General features: G+C 35.7%; 1 protein-coding gene across 1 annotated transcript in view; it reads left to right on the top strand.

Annotated features, from left to right (window-relative positions):
- LOC123551545 (BLOC-1-related complex subunit 5-like) overlaps positions 1-14,009 on the top strand; it is a 256,821-nt gene that overhangs the window by 178,271 nt on the left and 64,541 nt on the right. The window lies entirely within an intron of this gene.

The raw sequence follows: 14,009 nt of genomic DNA, 5'->3' as shown, positions 1-14,009 counted from the left end.
GGTTTCTAGGTGGACACATATTCAACCTGGCAGACTGCCTGGCTGGGCTGAACTGATTTGCCCCAAGAGAGACAATATTCTTAGGGAGTGAGTTCCAATGGACAATAGTGCGAGGGAAAAATGAATACTTATAAAAGTCAGAGTTTGTTTGGATTTGCCTGTAGGCCATAATTTGCCCTTTAATTTGGAATTAAGTAGTGTTCTGGGGGAATAGCAACTAAGTTACGGATGATGTTATACATCATATCCAGTCGTTGGCCAATACGAAGTAAGTCAAGTCGTCTCCAGATAAGGGTGGTCAACATGTCGGTAACACCGGAGGTGCGTCCATACTTGCACATTGCCAATCGAGCAGCTCGTCTCTGCACAGATTCAATTTGTCCGATACCAACACTGGTATGTGGTGACCAGACAGAGGAGAGAACTCGAGCTGGGGTCTCACTAGTGTTGTGTATGCTGTAGATTTAAGTTTGACTGAGTGGGCTTTAATATTACGTCGGAGATATCCTAGTGTAAGATTTGCCATTTTTGGTGATGTTATCTATGTGCTTCTTCCATGTTAAATCGTTTGAGATTGTGACACCAAGATATTTTGCTGATGAAACTGTTTCTAATGTGGTGTTATGGAGTGTATATTTGGTGTCTATTTCCGTTTTTCTTTTTGTAATGTGGATGACTTGACATTTAGATGGATGAAATTCATGTCCCATAGTGATTCCCATTTCTATAGCTGGATGAGGTCGTCTTGTAGGTATTTGGAATGTGTAGCTTCTGTGAGAGGAAGATAAATTGCAGTATCATCTGCAAAGAGGTGGACATCTCAGTGAGAAGCATACTCAGGAAGGTCATGTATATAGATAAGAAAAAGTAAAGGGCCGAGGACAGATCCCTGGGGGCACACCAGAGGAGACGGGGATGGTATCTGATTCTAAGCTATTGATGATGTCAGACTGTGATCTGTTATCTTTATCCAAGACAGCGTCTTTCCACGGTTGCCATAGAAGTGGAGTTTGTACTGAAATATTTCGTGATTTACCATACCACATGCTTTGCTGAAATCAAGAAGAATTAGGTCTACCTGGCTTCTGAGATTTACAGGTTTTAGTAGATCATCAACGAGCATAAGAAGTTGAGTATTGCAAAATCTCTATCCCTGGTTAGTTGCTTACTTGTTACGTTCGCAATAGAGCAAATATACAAATTATTTCGACAGTTCCACTTTTAAGATGCAAGATTTTATAAGTACATGTTATTACAAATCTGCCTGAAACATGTATCAGTTCTTTTTTTTGGGGGGGGGGGGGGGGGGGGGGGGGGGGGGGGGGGGGGACAGCAGCTATACCCCATCTGACTGAATTTTGAATTTTAGGGTTGGCGCAGTGTTGACATGTCTTTGTCCTGTCATTTTGGGCAATCTAGCAATTAATTTTATATTGAAAATTCACAAACACATGTCCCTGAGAACACAATAGCTGTCAGTTGCAAACCACGAATTAAATTCTTTCTAAGTATGCAATTTTGCAAAATGTGACCTTGACCCATAAATAACATGTTACTTGTAGGTTAAATGATTTTGGTCCATGAGCAATAGGCATGTGTCCTGTGTGACCTTCAACTACGAGTTGTAGGCATGTAGTTTGTATGACACTGACTAATGAATAATATGTGGTGGCTGATTTCTGCCATTTCGTGTTGGTGTGTTGGCGGGGCGAAAACACGACAACACGAAAACTCGACAAATACCTAACTAATTTGTCGACTTTTCGTGTTGGCGGGGCGAATACACGACACATTTTACGCGAAAACTCAACGTTTAGAGGGCGCCGGTACGACCAATTTATCTGTCGAGTTTTCGTGTTGGAGGGTATAAATATGTCGTGTTGGCACTTTTATTTGGCATGCTTTTGTGTTTTCGCCTCGCTGACACAAAAATAAGAAAGCACGACAAATACCTTATTTGTCGAGTTTCATGTTTTCGCCCCGCCAACACGAAAACATGTTTAATACTTTATTTGTCGTATTTTCGAGTTTTCGCCCCGCCGAAACGTGACAAATACTTTTCAAACATCCCTTTTAAAACCTAGAGTTACCCGTGGAAAAGGGTTTAAGAAGCATTTTTTTTTCTATTTGAACGAATCGTTAGTTCAGAATGTGTTTATTTATATTCACTAACTTGAGCTGCATTAGGAGATATGAGATTATAAAACAGTACAATAATATGTCAGATGACAGTTGTCGTTTTAAGAAATATGAAGTGTATGTATAACAGACCTGGTTCCAGAAATATTTTGTTGGGGTTGGGGGCACCAATTCAGAATGAAGGCGGCATCGGCTAGGTACGGAAGGGGTTTACCCCTCCTGTTAGGTGAGTCTGGAAATGTTTGAAATATATGTATATGCATTTTTTAGTTCAAATTTTGAGGTACGGGAGGGGTTAACCCCTCCTGACAGTGGAATCACAGGGTCTCTCTCCGGTCATTTTTGAAATATAGGTATGAAATAGTGTTACCTGCTGCATTTTAGTCCAAAATCTGAGGTACATGAGGGGTCATGCCTTCCTATTCGGGGACATTTTTGACATATATGTATGAAATGGTGGCCTCTGGTGCATTTTTTGGTCTTAATTGTGAGAAAATATTATTCCTTTGCCAAAATAGTTGGGTGCAACTTTGATGAGTACAGGTCACATTTAAGCCGGCCGATGGACGAAATAGAAAAATAATTACGTATACGCGCGGGCCTCAATGAAGATTAAATTCGCTCGTTAATAAGGAATTTGATTTTATAATTATGATATTGTTCTTATAAAACATTAAACGTATTGCAGAGCACAATCTTATCCTAGAAAATTTCTTCGCTGGGTACACATGTAATTCTGTATTGTTGTCATGGGATTAATATCAGGTATATCAAATATTTATCCCGCAATTTTCAAGGAGTGCGCGTACAGGTCACTTTTAAGCCTGTCGATTGGCGATGGGGGCACCAAAATAATTAATGTAATAATTGTGATATCCTCCCGTATGTGTATATATATATATATATATAAGAGCTCACCCGCCACTTTCATACTCGCAATATCTAGTAGATTTATCAACATTAAAACAAACAAAAACTGTCAAAAACATAGACTTATCCGATTTGTTCATTACCAAAATGTTCTTATTATTCTTGTAAGGAATGGCTTTGATATATTATGAGTCGGAAAATACATTAAATGTATGTGAGGAGTAAAAACTGCAAAAGTATTTAGTTTGATATTCGACGTTCGTCTTTCGATATATGTTTATGTAACAAAAAATGGTATTCGGCCAAAAATATAAATAAAATATTTCTTTTTTATTCTTAAAACTTATATTCTCTAGTTGTTTTTGCATATTTTTGCATGCTATCATGTTGTGTTCAGTACTAATTGTTGTGCGCATGTCTAACGGAAGACGCAAAAACGAAAACAAGAAAACTCGACAAATAAATACGTCGTGTCGGTGCCCTGTAAACGTCGTTTGCGTGTAAAATTTGTCGTGTTTTCGTATTGTCGTCCCGCCAATACGCCAACACGAAGTGGCAGAAATCAGCCACCATAATAATAGGCATATGGCATATGACCTGTTTGGCAATCACCCAAGGGTAGCAAACATGTCGCCATATGACCTATAATTGTGTCGGTGGGACGTTAAGCCCAACAAGAGGACCATGATGGTCCTGAATCGCTCACCTATCTCCACATGACCCAGTGCTCAACTGAGTATGACATCGTTATTTCTATTATTTGACATAGTGACCTAGTTTTTGAGCACATGTGACCTAGATATCATCAAGATAAAAAATTCTGACCAATTTTCATGAAGATCCATTGAAAAATATGGCCTCTAGAGAGGTCACAAGGTTTTTCTATTATCTGACCTAATGACCTAGTTTTTGAAGGCACGTGACCCACTTTTAAACTTGACCTAGATATCATCAAGGTGAACATTCTCACCAATTTTCATGAAGATCTCATGAAAAATATGGCCTCTAGAGAGGTCACAAGGTTTTTCTATTTTTCGACCTACTGACCTAGTTTTTGACCGCACATGACCCAGTTACGAACCTGACCTAGATATCATCAAGCTGAACATTCTCACCAATTTTCATGAAGATTCACTGAGAAATATGGCCTCTAGAGAGGTCACAATGTTTTTTTCTATTTTTAGACCTACTGACCTAGTTTTTGACCCCACGTGACCCAGTTTCGAATCTGACTTAGATATCATCAAGATGATCATTGACCAATATTCATGAAGATCTCATGAAAAATATGGCCTCTAGAGAGGTCACAAGGTTTTTCTATTTTTAGATCTACTGACCTAGTTTTTAACCCCACGTGACCCAGTTTCGACCTTGACCTAGATATCATCAAGGTAAACATTCTGACCAATTTTCATGAAGATCCATTTAAAAAAATCGCCTCTAGAGAGGTCACAAGGTTTTCCTATTTTTAGACCTACTGACCTAGTTTTTGACCGCACATGACCCAGTTTCGAACTTGACCTAGATATCATCAAGGTGAACATTCTGACCAATTTTCATGAAGATCCATTGAGAAATATGGCCATTAGAGAGGTCACAAGGTTTTTCTATTTTTAGATCTACTGACCTAGTTTTTGATCCCACATGACCCAGTTTCGAACTTGACCTAGATATCATCAAGGTGAACATTCTGACCAATATTCATGAAGATCTCATGAAAAATATGGCCTCTAGAGAGGTCACAAGGTTTTTCTATTTTTAGATCTACTGACCTAGTTTTTAACCCCACGTGACTCAGTTTCGAACTCGACCTAGATATCATCAAGATGAACATTCTGACCAATTTTCATGAAGATGCATTGAGAAATATGGCCTCTAGAGAGGTCACAAGGTTTTTCTATTTTTAGACCTAATGACCTAGTTTTTGACCCTACGTGACCCAGTTTCGAACTTGACCTAGATATCATCAAGATAAACATTCTGACCAATATTCATGAAGATCTCATGAAAAATATGGCCTCTAGAGAGGTCACAAGGTTTTTCTATTTTTAGACCTACTGACCTAGTTTTTGACCCCACGTGACCCAGTTTCAAACTTGACCTAGATATCATCAAGGTGAACAATCTGACCAATTTTCATGAAGATCTTGTAAAATATAAGGCCTCTAGAGAGGTCACAAGGTTTTTCTATTTTTAGACCTACTGACCTAGTTTTTGATGGCACGTGACCCAGTTTCGAACTTGACCTAGATATCATCAAGATGAACATTCTGACCAACTTTCATAAAGATCCCATGAAAAATGTGACCTCTAGAGTGGTCACAAGCAAAAGTTTACGGACGCACGGACGGACGACGGACGACGGACACCGCGCGATCACAAAAGCTCACCGTGTCACTTTGTGACAGGTGAGCTAACAAAAACAAGCAAAAGAATGACCAATAAGTAGTAGGTATGTATTCTGCACGACCTTGTCCCATATGTAGTAGGTATGTGGACTATATGACCGTGATCTTTTGGTGTTTTTTTCGAGTTCGGGATGGGAAGGGGATTGAGACACAAACACAATTCAACTTATGTGGTGAATTTTCTAGCTTTTGTTGGTAGCAGATGACCCATGCATTGATTGGGGCACGGGCCATCATCTTGTTAGAACCACCGACCTGTAAGCTAGCTAAATGACTCACATTCCAAGCAGGGTGTAAACCCACATCAGGGCAGGGCTGGTGATTCAAACTCAGCTGCCTTAACCACTAAACTATTACACTAATATGGCCTATCTAACCTTGTCTGGAGTAGCAGACATGTTGCCCATACAACTTTGACCCGTAAGTAGAAGGTACGAGGTCTGTATGTGGTCTGTAATACCTTGTCCATTAAATAACAGGCAAAAGACATTTTACCTTCACCTACGAGTAGCAGATATGGCTTGCATGATATTGGCTGAGGGGTAACAGGTATGTGGCTTGTATTGCATCGACTTAAAAGTAGTAGGCATGTGGTCTGTTTGACCTGACCCCGGAATAACGGGTATTACGATCCATTTGACCTTGACTTACAAGTATCAGACTGACCTTGACCAATCAGTAGCAGGTATGTGGTTTGTAAGACCTTGACCTAAGTAACATTTATTTGGCCTGTATGACCTTTACCTATGGGTAGTAGGAATCTGTTCTGTATGACCTTGACCAATGAATAATGGAAATGTGGTCTGTATGACATTAACCCAAAAGTAGCAGGTCTGTATGACCTTGATTTCTGAATATTAGGCACAAGGCCTATTGAGTAGCTGCTGCTTATATGACCTTGACCCATGACTTGAAGGTGTGTGACCTTTATAACTCACAAGTAACAGGCATGCTGCCTGTATGGCATTGATCCATACGAAAATATTTCACTAAAAACGACTGATGTAACCTACCGTATTTTACCCAAGTCTTGGGACAGCATAAAATAATTATTTTTTTCACTGTCCCAAGACTTATTTCCCGAAAAATAATTATTTTGAAAAGTGTCCCAAAAATATGAACACAATAATCGTCATCGGGTAACATCCCCCCACCCACCCGTGTTGAAAGCGGAAAAAAACAACAACGATTATGGGTAATTATTCTGTTGATAAACAAAGTAATTGGCCTTGTTTTCATCATCGATTAACACCCCCTCAAAGAGCTAAAAGAAGTGTGTCAATATCATGACATTAGAAGTGGAGATCAAAGCGGTATAGTTTCCCCGAGATTTTCATGGCATTACGTCATGTTTTCGCGCCATGTTGCACATCACTGTTTGATCGTACCGCCTCGGTTCTTAAGTGCTGAGAAGTAGATCTAGTGTTGTAACAATCAATAAAAAAAAAAAGCTTCTTTTTAATTTGTTAAAGCGAATGTGCAATATCCCGTAAAAACTGACAGGTAAACGTGTCAAACTATAATAGCGGATATCTTACCTCTGTGACCTATTTGCCCTCAAGGAAATTACAAAATGGTTTGAGAAGAATATCTTATTATAAAGTGTCGTGTCAAAAAATACATGTACATGTACAAAGATTCATTCAAAACTTATTAAAAATACGCAACAACATCATTATTGTTTTTGTTTTTTAACCGCATTTTCTATTTACGTTCACGAGTTCACGTAACAGAAATCTGTTTGCCAAAAAATCGTTTTACTTCATATTTTTAAATTGCTGTCGCCTTTTCATTATTTAAGATTTTTCTATTCTGTTTTTTTGTACTTTCTGGTCAAAAGTCTGAATTTTATGCCCATAGTTTGTATCATTTATTTACTTTTAGAAAGAAATAAGTATTTAGGATCGCGTTGTTTGAAATTTTGCAAGTAATTTTATGAAAATTCGACCGTTTTTATAGAATTTTGCCAACATTTCTGTCGATACCTTTTTAAAATCGTTATAGAATTCAAACTATATTACTTCTCAATCGGTGTTGAAAATCTGAAGCGATAAAAGCAAAAAATGAATGCGTGACGCGCGTTTTTTGTATACGTGTCGATGAACAAAAGTAACGGCGTTGTAAGTTAGACATTACGATAGGTCGCACGTGCTCGTGGAATGGAAAATTACCGGCATGGCGTTTTGATATCTGTACGATTCGCGGGTAAATTCCAGTCAGTGGTAAATAAAAATAAACAAGTAACGGAAAATGGACTTCCTGGCTGCAGCAAAAAAAAAATACAACACTTAACTGGTATGGTAAAAAACACTTTACTAGTAAAAACACGACACGAAAATGTTAAAAAAAATAGTCTTTGGTTCTTATAATTATTTGATATTTTGATCGATACAACACCATACAATGTATAATAACGGTATTTGGGTTACATCTTGAATCAGTACAAACCAGAACAGAACAGAACAGAACATCTCTTTTATTCACTCAAACATGTACAAAACATGCAATATGAGGTATTTACAACAATAATACATGTAAACGAAGCTGCAATACAAAATCACATTTATACATTTATATGTGGTTTTCATTTATTAAAAAATCGGACATTTTCAACATTTTAAGAAAATAATGTATCAAATAATAAAGAATACAGAAAAAATGAATATATTTAGCTACATTCTTATATTCCGCAATATTATTATGACAAACTTACACAATTTCTGAAATTCTGAGTTATTCTTGGTACAAATAAGTTTTTCCAATTTAAACATGTTTGGTCGTCTATAATAAATAGGTTTAATATATTGTCTTCTTTCATTTGTAAATTGATCACATTCGAAAAGGTAGTGAAATTCGTCCCCGATTTTGTTTCTACATGAATTACATAAACGTTCATTTAATGGTATTCTTGTCCAGTTTCCCGTTTCTATTGGTAACCTATGATTTCTTGTTCTAAATTTAATCATGTTATATAGTGAAGAGTTTTGTAAATTTGATAAGTACAGTTCGATTCCAAATGATCTTTTAAATACACGGTAAAACGTACTGTTACTAGAGTTATCTACTTGAGAATACCAGTTATTCAAAAATAAATCATTTAGTTTTTGTTTTACTGCTAACTTTAACCATTTTGAATTTGGAAAAGTATGTTCATTCCATATATTTATGAAACCACATTTTATCAAAATTGATTTAACATTATAAAGCTATGGGAATTTTACCATGAGGAGCCCATCAGGTATATTTTGGGAGTATTGAAAAATATTTTTATATACAAAATACGACAATTTCTTCGGTGTATCACCTTCTTCAATGGTACATATTTTTGACCAAAATGAGATCATTCTTTCTTCAATATCTAATGATAATGGCTTACATCCTGTTTCACCATAAATAAAATAACTTGCGGTAGACCGTTTTAATTTCATTATATATTTTAAAAATTTTAGTTGGACCCTTTCTATTATCTCTATATTTCCAAATCCCCAAATTTCGGATCCATACAGAAGAATCGGTTTGATTGTTTTGTTAAAGAGATCTATTTGTAAATCTATTGGGAGGTTTAGACGGTTAGAGTTTCTTATTAGGCTGTACATTGCCCTAGTTGCTTGATTTGCAATGTGTTTTTTACAATTAAAGAAAGACCCACTTCTGCTGAAATAGATACCAAGATATTTATACTCGTTTTCTACTTCTATTATTTCATTTTTATAAGTAAAGTTATAATTCGGTTGTCTACCTTTTGAGAAAACTACAATTTTAGTTTTTGTGGTATTTACCTTAAGTTTCCATGTATCGCAATATTGTTCATAGGTATTTAATGCTTCTTGTAAATCTTTTGCAGTTTCTGCCATTATTACTGTATCGTCTGCGTAAAGCAAAATAAAAAGTTTTAGCAAATTATAAAGCTCATTTGTATTTTGTTCATTTTGCAATAATATTCCTTGTACATTACTGTTATTCTGAAAAAAGTCTCTTAGGTCGTTTAAATATAATGAAAATAGCAAAGGTGACAAATTTTCACCTTGACGTACTCCAATGTTGCACGAGAAAAACTTTGTAAAATTTGAATTTACTTTTATACAAGACTTTATTCCATTATACATATTTCTTATTACTTTTTAGACATTTTCCATTTATATTAGCATTTATTAATTTAATCCAAAGGCCATTTCTCCAAATTGTATCGAACGCTTGTTTTAAATCTATAAATGCACAAAACAATTTTTTTCTGTTATTATTTAGATATTGAATAATATGTTGCAAAATAAAAAGATTATCTGTTGTTGAATAACCTTTTCTGAATCCTGCCTGTGTGTTATTTAAAATATCATTAGATTCAACATAATCGGTTATTTTTTTATTCAAAATACTCGTAAATACTTTCCCTAAACAACTTAACAATGTAATAGGTCGATAGTTTTCTGGTTTTGTAATGTCGCCCTTATTTTTATATATTGGGTTAATGATCCTATTGTCCACTGTTCAGGAATGATTCCAGTATCGAAAATCAAGTTAAACAACTTAACGTATATAGTTTTCATCAAAGGCAAAAATGCTTTTATTTGTTCATTTACTATTTTATCGTACCCACCGGCTTTGTTATTTTTTAACGATTTCACTGCCCATTCTATCTCATTTTCACTAATAGGATTGTTTATATCCGCGTTAATGTAATTATTATCATTATCATTATCATTATCATTATCATTATCATTATTATTATTACCATTATTATTATTATTATTATTAATGATATTATTATTATTAGTGTTATAATTATTATCCTCACTGTAATTTATTTCTTTGAAAAAATTGTAAAGATCCGTTAATTCAGCTTCAGTTTTATTCGTGTTTTTTCCGTTTAGGATTTTCCAATACTTTCTCGGGTCTTTACCTTTAACATCTCTTAATTTCTTAATGTTTGAGTGCTTATGTTTATTGTAAACTGTTTCATTGTAATTTTATAAATAGATGCGTTTCGTTTAAGATTTTCTTTTGTTTCGTTACTTTTTCTTAATTTATAAAGATATTTTGCAGAATGGAAATTTTTTCCTTGCCTTTTTACACTTAGGCCCGAACCAGGGGGCTGTTTTAATATTGTTGGTTTCCTTTTCATTGTTAATTTTAGTATAGCTAAAGGCTTCACTTGCGGTATTTATAAATAGGGACGATATATCGTTAACTACTGTATCTACGCTCTGTTGGTTAATATTAGTATCGTGTACAAAAATTTCGAGTGTATGCTGTAAATGTTGTATTTTACATCTATCAATCTTATTAATAAATTCATTTGCCTTGTTTCTATCCCATAATTTAACTGACGGCTGTTCATCAGATTGACCAGGAGTGGTATCAATTAAATTGAATCGTAGATTAAGTTCGACTGGGTTATGAACATCAGACAGTAAAGGACAAAATTCCAATACTTGAAGAGACAACACATTTTTAAAGAGACTTGATGTACAAACATAGTAATCAACAACACTCGTTCCTTTACACGTGACCTTTCCAGGAATGTCCCTAGTAGTTCTTCCATTTAAAATATACATTAATTTAGTTTTAGGAAATCAACAAGTTGATTTCCATAATTGTTAGAAATTTTATCGCTATTTATACGTGTTCTATTTACGTTTAAACACCTATCGAACATACTCATCTCTAGATTATATTCAGAGCAGAGTTCATCTAAGTTTTGACTTTCAAAAAATTCAGTATCAAGTATTATGTAATCCTGTAAATTTTTGGATCTCGAATTAAAATCTCCAAATAAGCAAATGGTATCATATTTTCTTGAAAACATGTTCAATTCATTTTGAATTTCACAAAAAGGATCTTCTATAGAAAAATCAGAGTACTCTGGGGGAATATACACAATTCCACAGACTATATCGTTGTCAGTATTACATATGGATTTTGATATTATAAACCACAAAGTCAATTTACTATCGGTTTCCTTGATAACTATATGCTTAGAAATATCATTTCGAACAAGTAGAGCGAGTCCCCACTCTTGCGGCGACTCATTGTAGATTTCCGATTTTTCATAAAAATCTCGTAACCTGGTATATCAATAAAATCTAGATCATCACATTTCGTTTCCTGCAAACCTATAATACAATATTTGTTTATAAGTTCAATAAACTCGGGACATTTTAATTTAGATTTTAACCCGCATACATTTAATGATAGAATATTGAATAAATCGAATTCTGATTCATTTGAAACGTCATGACCGCTACGTACTGGCACTGAAAAAGAGTTTTGCTCATTAGAGTTATTTCCGTATTTACTACGTGTAAGTCACTGTTCAGAAAAGTATAATATGCCGTAGGGTAATAAGTAGGACATTCACACTGTCTGGCCAAACAAAAGTTCCAGTATTGTAAATTACTGCAATAAAAGTGCAACAACGAAATCCCATAATAGCTAGAAAGCACGCATTGTGAAAAAACATCAGTATTTAGGCTATTAAACGAAGAAAAATCCATACTATTTCTATACAGTTCAAGTATACAATTGTGATAATACGCCACAGCATTTAGACAATTTAGTAAAGTCCAATTATAGTTAATCCCGTTATATACATTGTACAATGCATAGAAATAATTTATGAATGAATTATATAGTAAGCAGTTGTACAGATTATAGTGATAATAAAAGTAATATCCATTCAATATAGATACACTAGTACAGTCATACGATAAAGTCACAGGTGGGTGCCCACTAGTCCGACTGTTTTGAATACACGATTGATCAACACTAGTTATTGGTGTCACTGGTCACATTTGAGGCCCCCACTGGGGTCACTAAAATCTCACTTGGAATAGAGTGCTGACTATCAGCCCAACAGATATCAGTTTCATCTGGTTGAATTGCGTGTCCACGGTCATTTAAGACATCATGGTTTTCTGCCCAATGAGCGTTTGACTGGTTATCGTCGGTATTTTGTCTCTTAAATTCAGTGTCATTTTCAAGCGGGGAACGTTCTTTACGTTTATGTGACGTTCTGTCAACGTCTGTGTGCGCAAGTACGTCGAACCTGTTTGGCGTTTCAAAGTTTAGGGTTCTACCATTGTAAGGTATGTGGTCTCTCTGGGGGTATGAACGTCCGATGGGGTTTGATCTGTTCTGTGCACGTGGTGGCGGTGGATTATCGTTATACACTGGGGGGCCTGGATATGCTGGGGCACTGGGACGGACGCAACATTTACGGCCGTTTTTATCGGAGTATTCTCCCGTATTGATATTGTATTGTTTATTGTTAACAAACAGTCTGTCTCTGACAAGCGACACTTTCTCCCCTTGTCTAGACAATTGACGGACGATAGGATATAGTTTTTTCCTGCGCTCTTCGATTTCTCGTGGGAAATGCTCATATATTTTAACATCCTTTTTTAACGTGTTAAGTGTAATACCTGCTTTACGCACTGTATTTCTATCACTAGGTCTCTCAAATCGAGCTATAATAGGGCGTGGTCTGTTTGTCTCTCTCGCTCTTAGCGGATTTCCAACACGATAAACTCTTTCAAATTTGAGATTTTCCTGAGACAACGGAGTTTCATCCTGAATAGCCATGCAATCAATGAGTTTTTCAGTTAGAGTTTCTGTGAGAGTTTCTGCAACATCTTCTTTAAGGGGCTTACCTTTTTCATCAGTACGGGCCTCCTCGTTTACTCCAAATATAATGAGGTCATTCTCCATAGCCCGTGATTGTAGGTCTAAGCAACGTTGTTTCAGTTCAGAATTGAGTGTAAACAGTGTTTGGATTTGTGTATTCAGGCTAGAATTTTGTGTTTTTAAAATGTTAATATCCTGATCGGTTTGTTCCTTTGTACGGATAATTTGGTCATATTGAGCACTGTTGAACTGACAGGATTTTTCAATTTCATGCACTTTGTGAGTCAACATGGAGTTAGAGTCTTGAATATTTACCATCTGCGATTTAAGGTAAGCCATATCACGTTCCATTGGACCGATTTTAGAAACATTCGACTCAATTGATTTAAGTCTAGAGTTCATTTTCCTGGAAAAGTCCCATCATGTTATTGTCTTGGCTCTGGGTTGGGTAACCGGAAAACGGTAACGGAGGACGGTATAACTCAGGCGATTGCTGTCCAGGTAATACAGGTATTCCAAAAGGTGGAAAGAAGCCAGTCGGGCCCGTATAGGGCGGAATGGTTGTTACCTGATTAGAGTCACATTGTTGTTCTTTTCTCCTAGCACCGCCATTATTTCCTTTGTTTTGGTTATCCTTTTCGTTTGCACTCATTTTATAAAGTATATCAGCTTAAACACATTTGTAACCACAAAACGTATCTATATCCCAAACTTTTTAATTAAAATCCATCAAATTAATCCAGTTTAAACCACAAAAATTACTAAAATTTATTTATTCTATTTGGAAATTCAAAATTGTCAGCCATCTTGATTTAGCCTCGTTTTTCTACCTTAGTCCCAACACTTAGGGACGAAAAATACGCTGAGAAAATACATGTCCAAAAACTTAGGGTCAAGAAAAATAATTATTTTTCCACATTTTAGGGGTGTCCCAAGATTTAGGGTGTCCCAAGACTTAGGTGAAATACGGTA

The sequence above is a fragment of the Mercenaria mercenaria genome, chromosome 4 (genome assembly GCF_021730395.1).
Source record: "Mercenaria mercenaria strain notata chromosome 4, MADL_Memer_1, whole genome shotgun sequence".
Classification (NCBI taxonomy): Eukaryota; Metazoa; Mollusca; class Bivalvia; order Venerida; family Veneridae; genus Mercenaria; species Mercenaria mercenaria.
The sequence above is the reverse complement of the archived record's forward strand: the minus strand, read 5'-3'. Positions and strand labels throughout refer to the sequence as shown.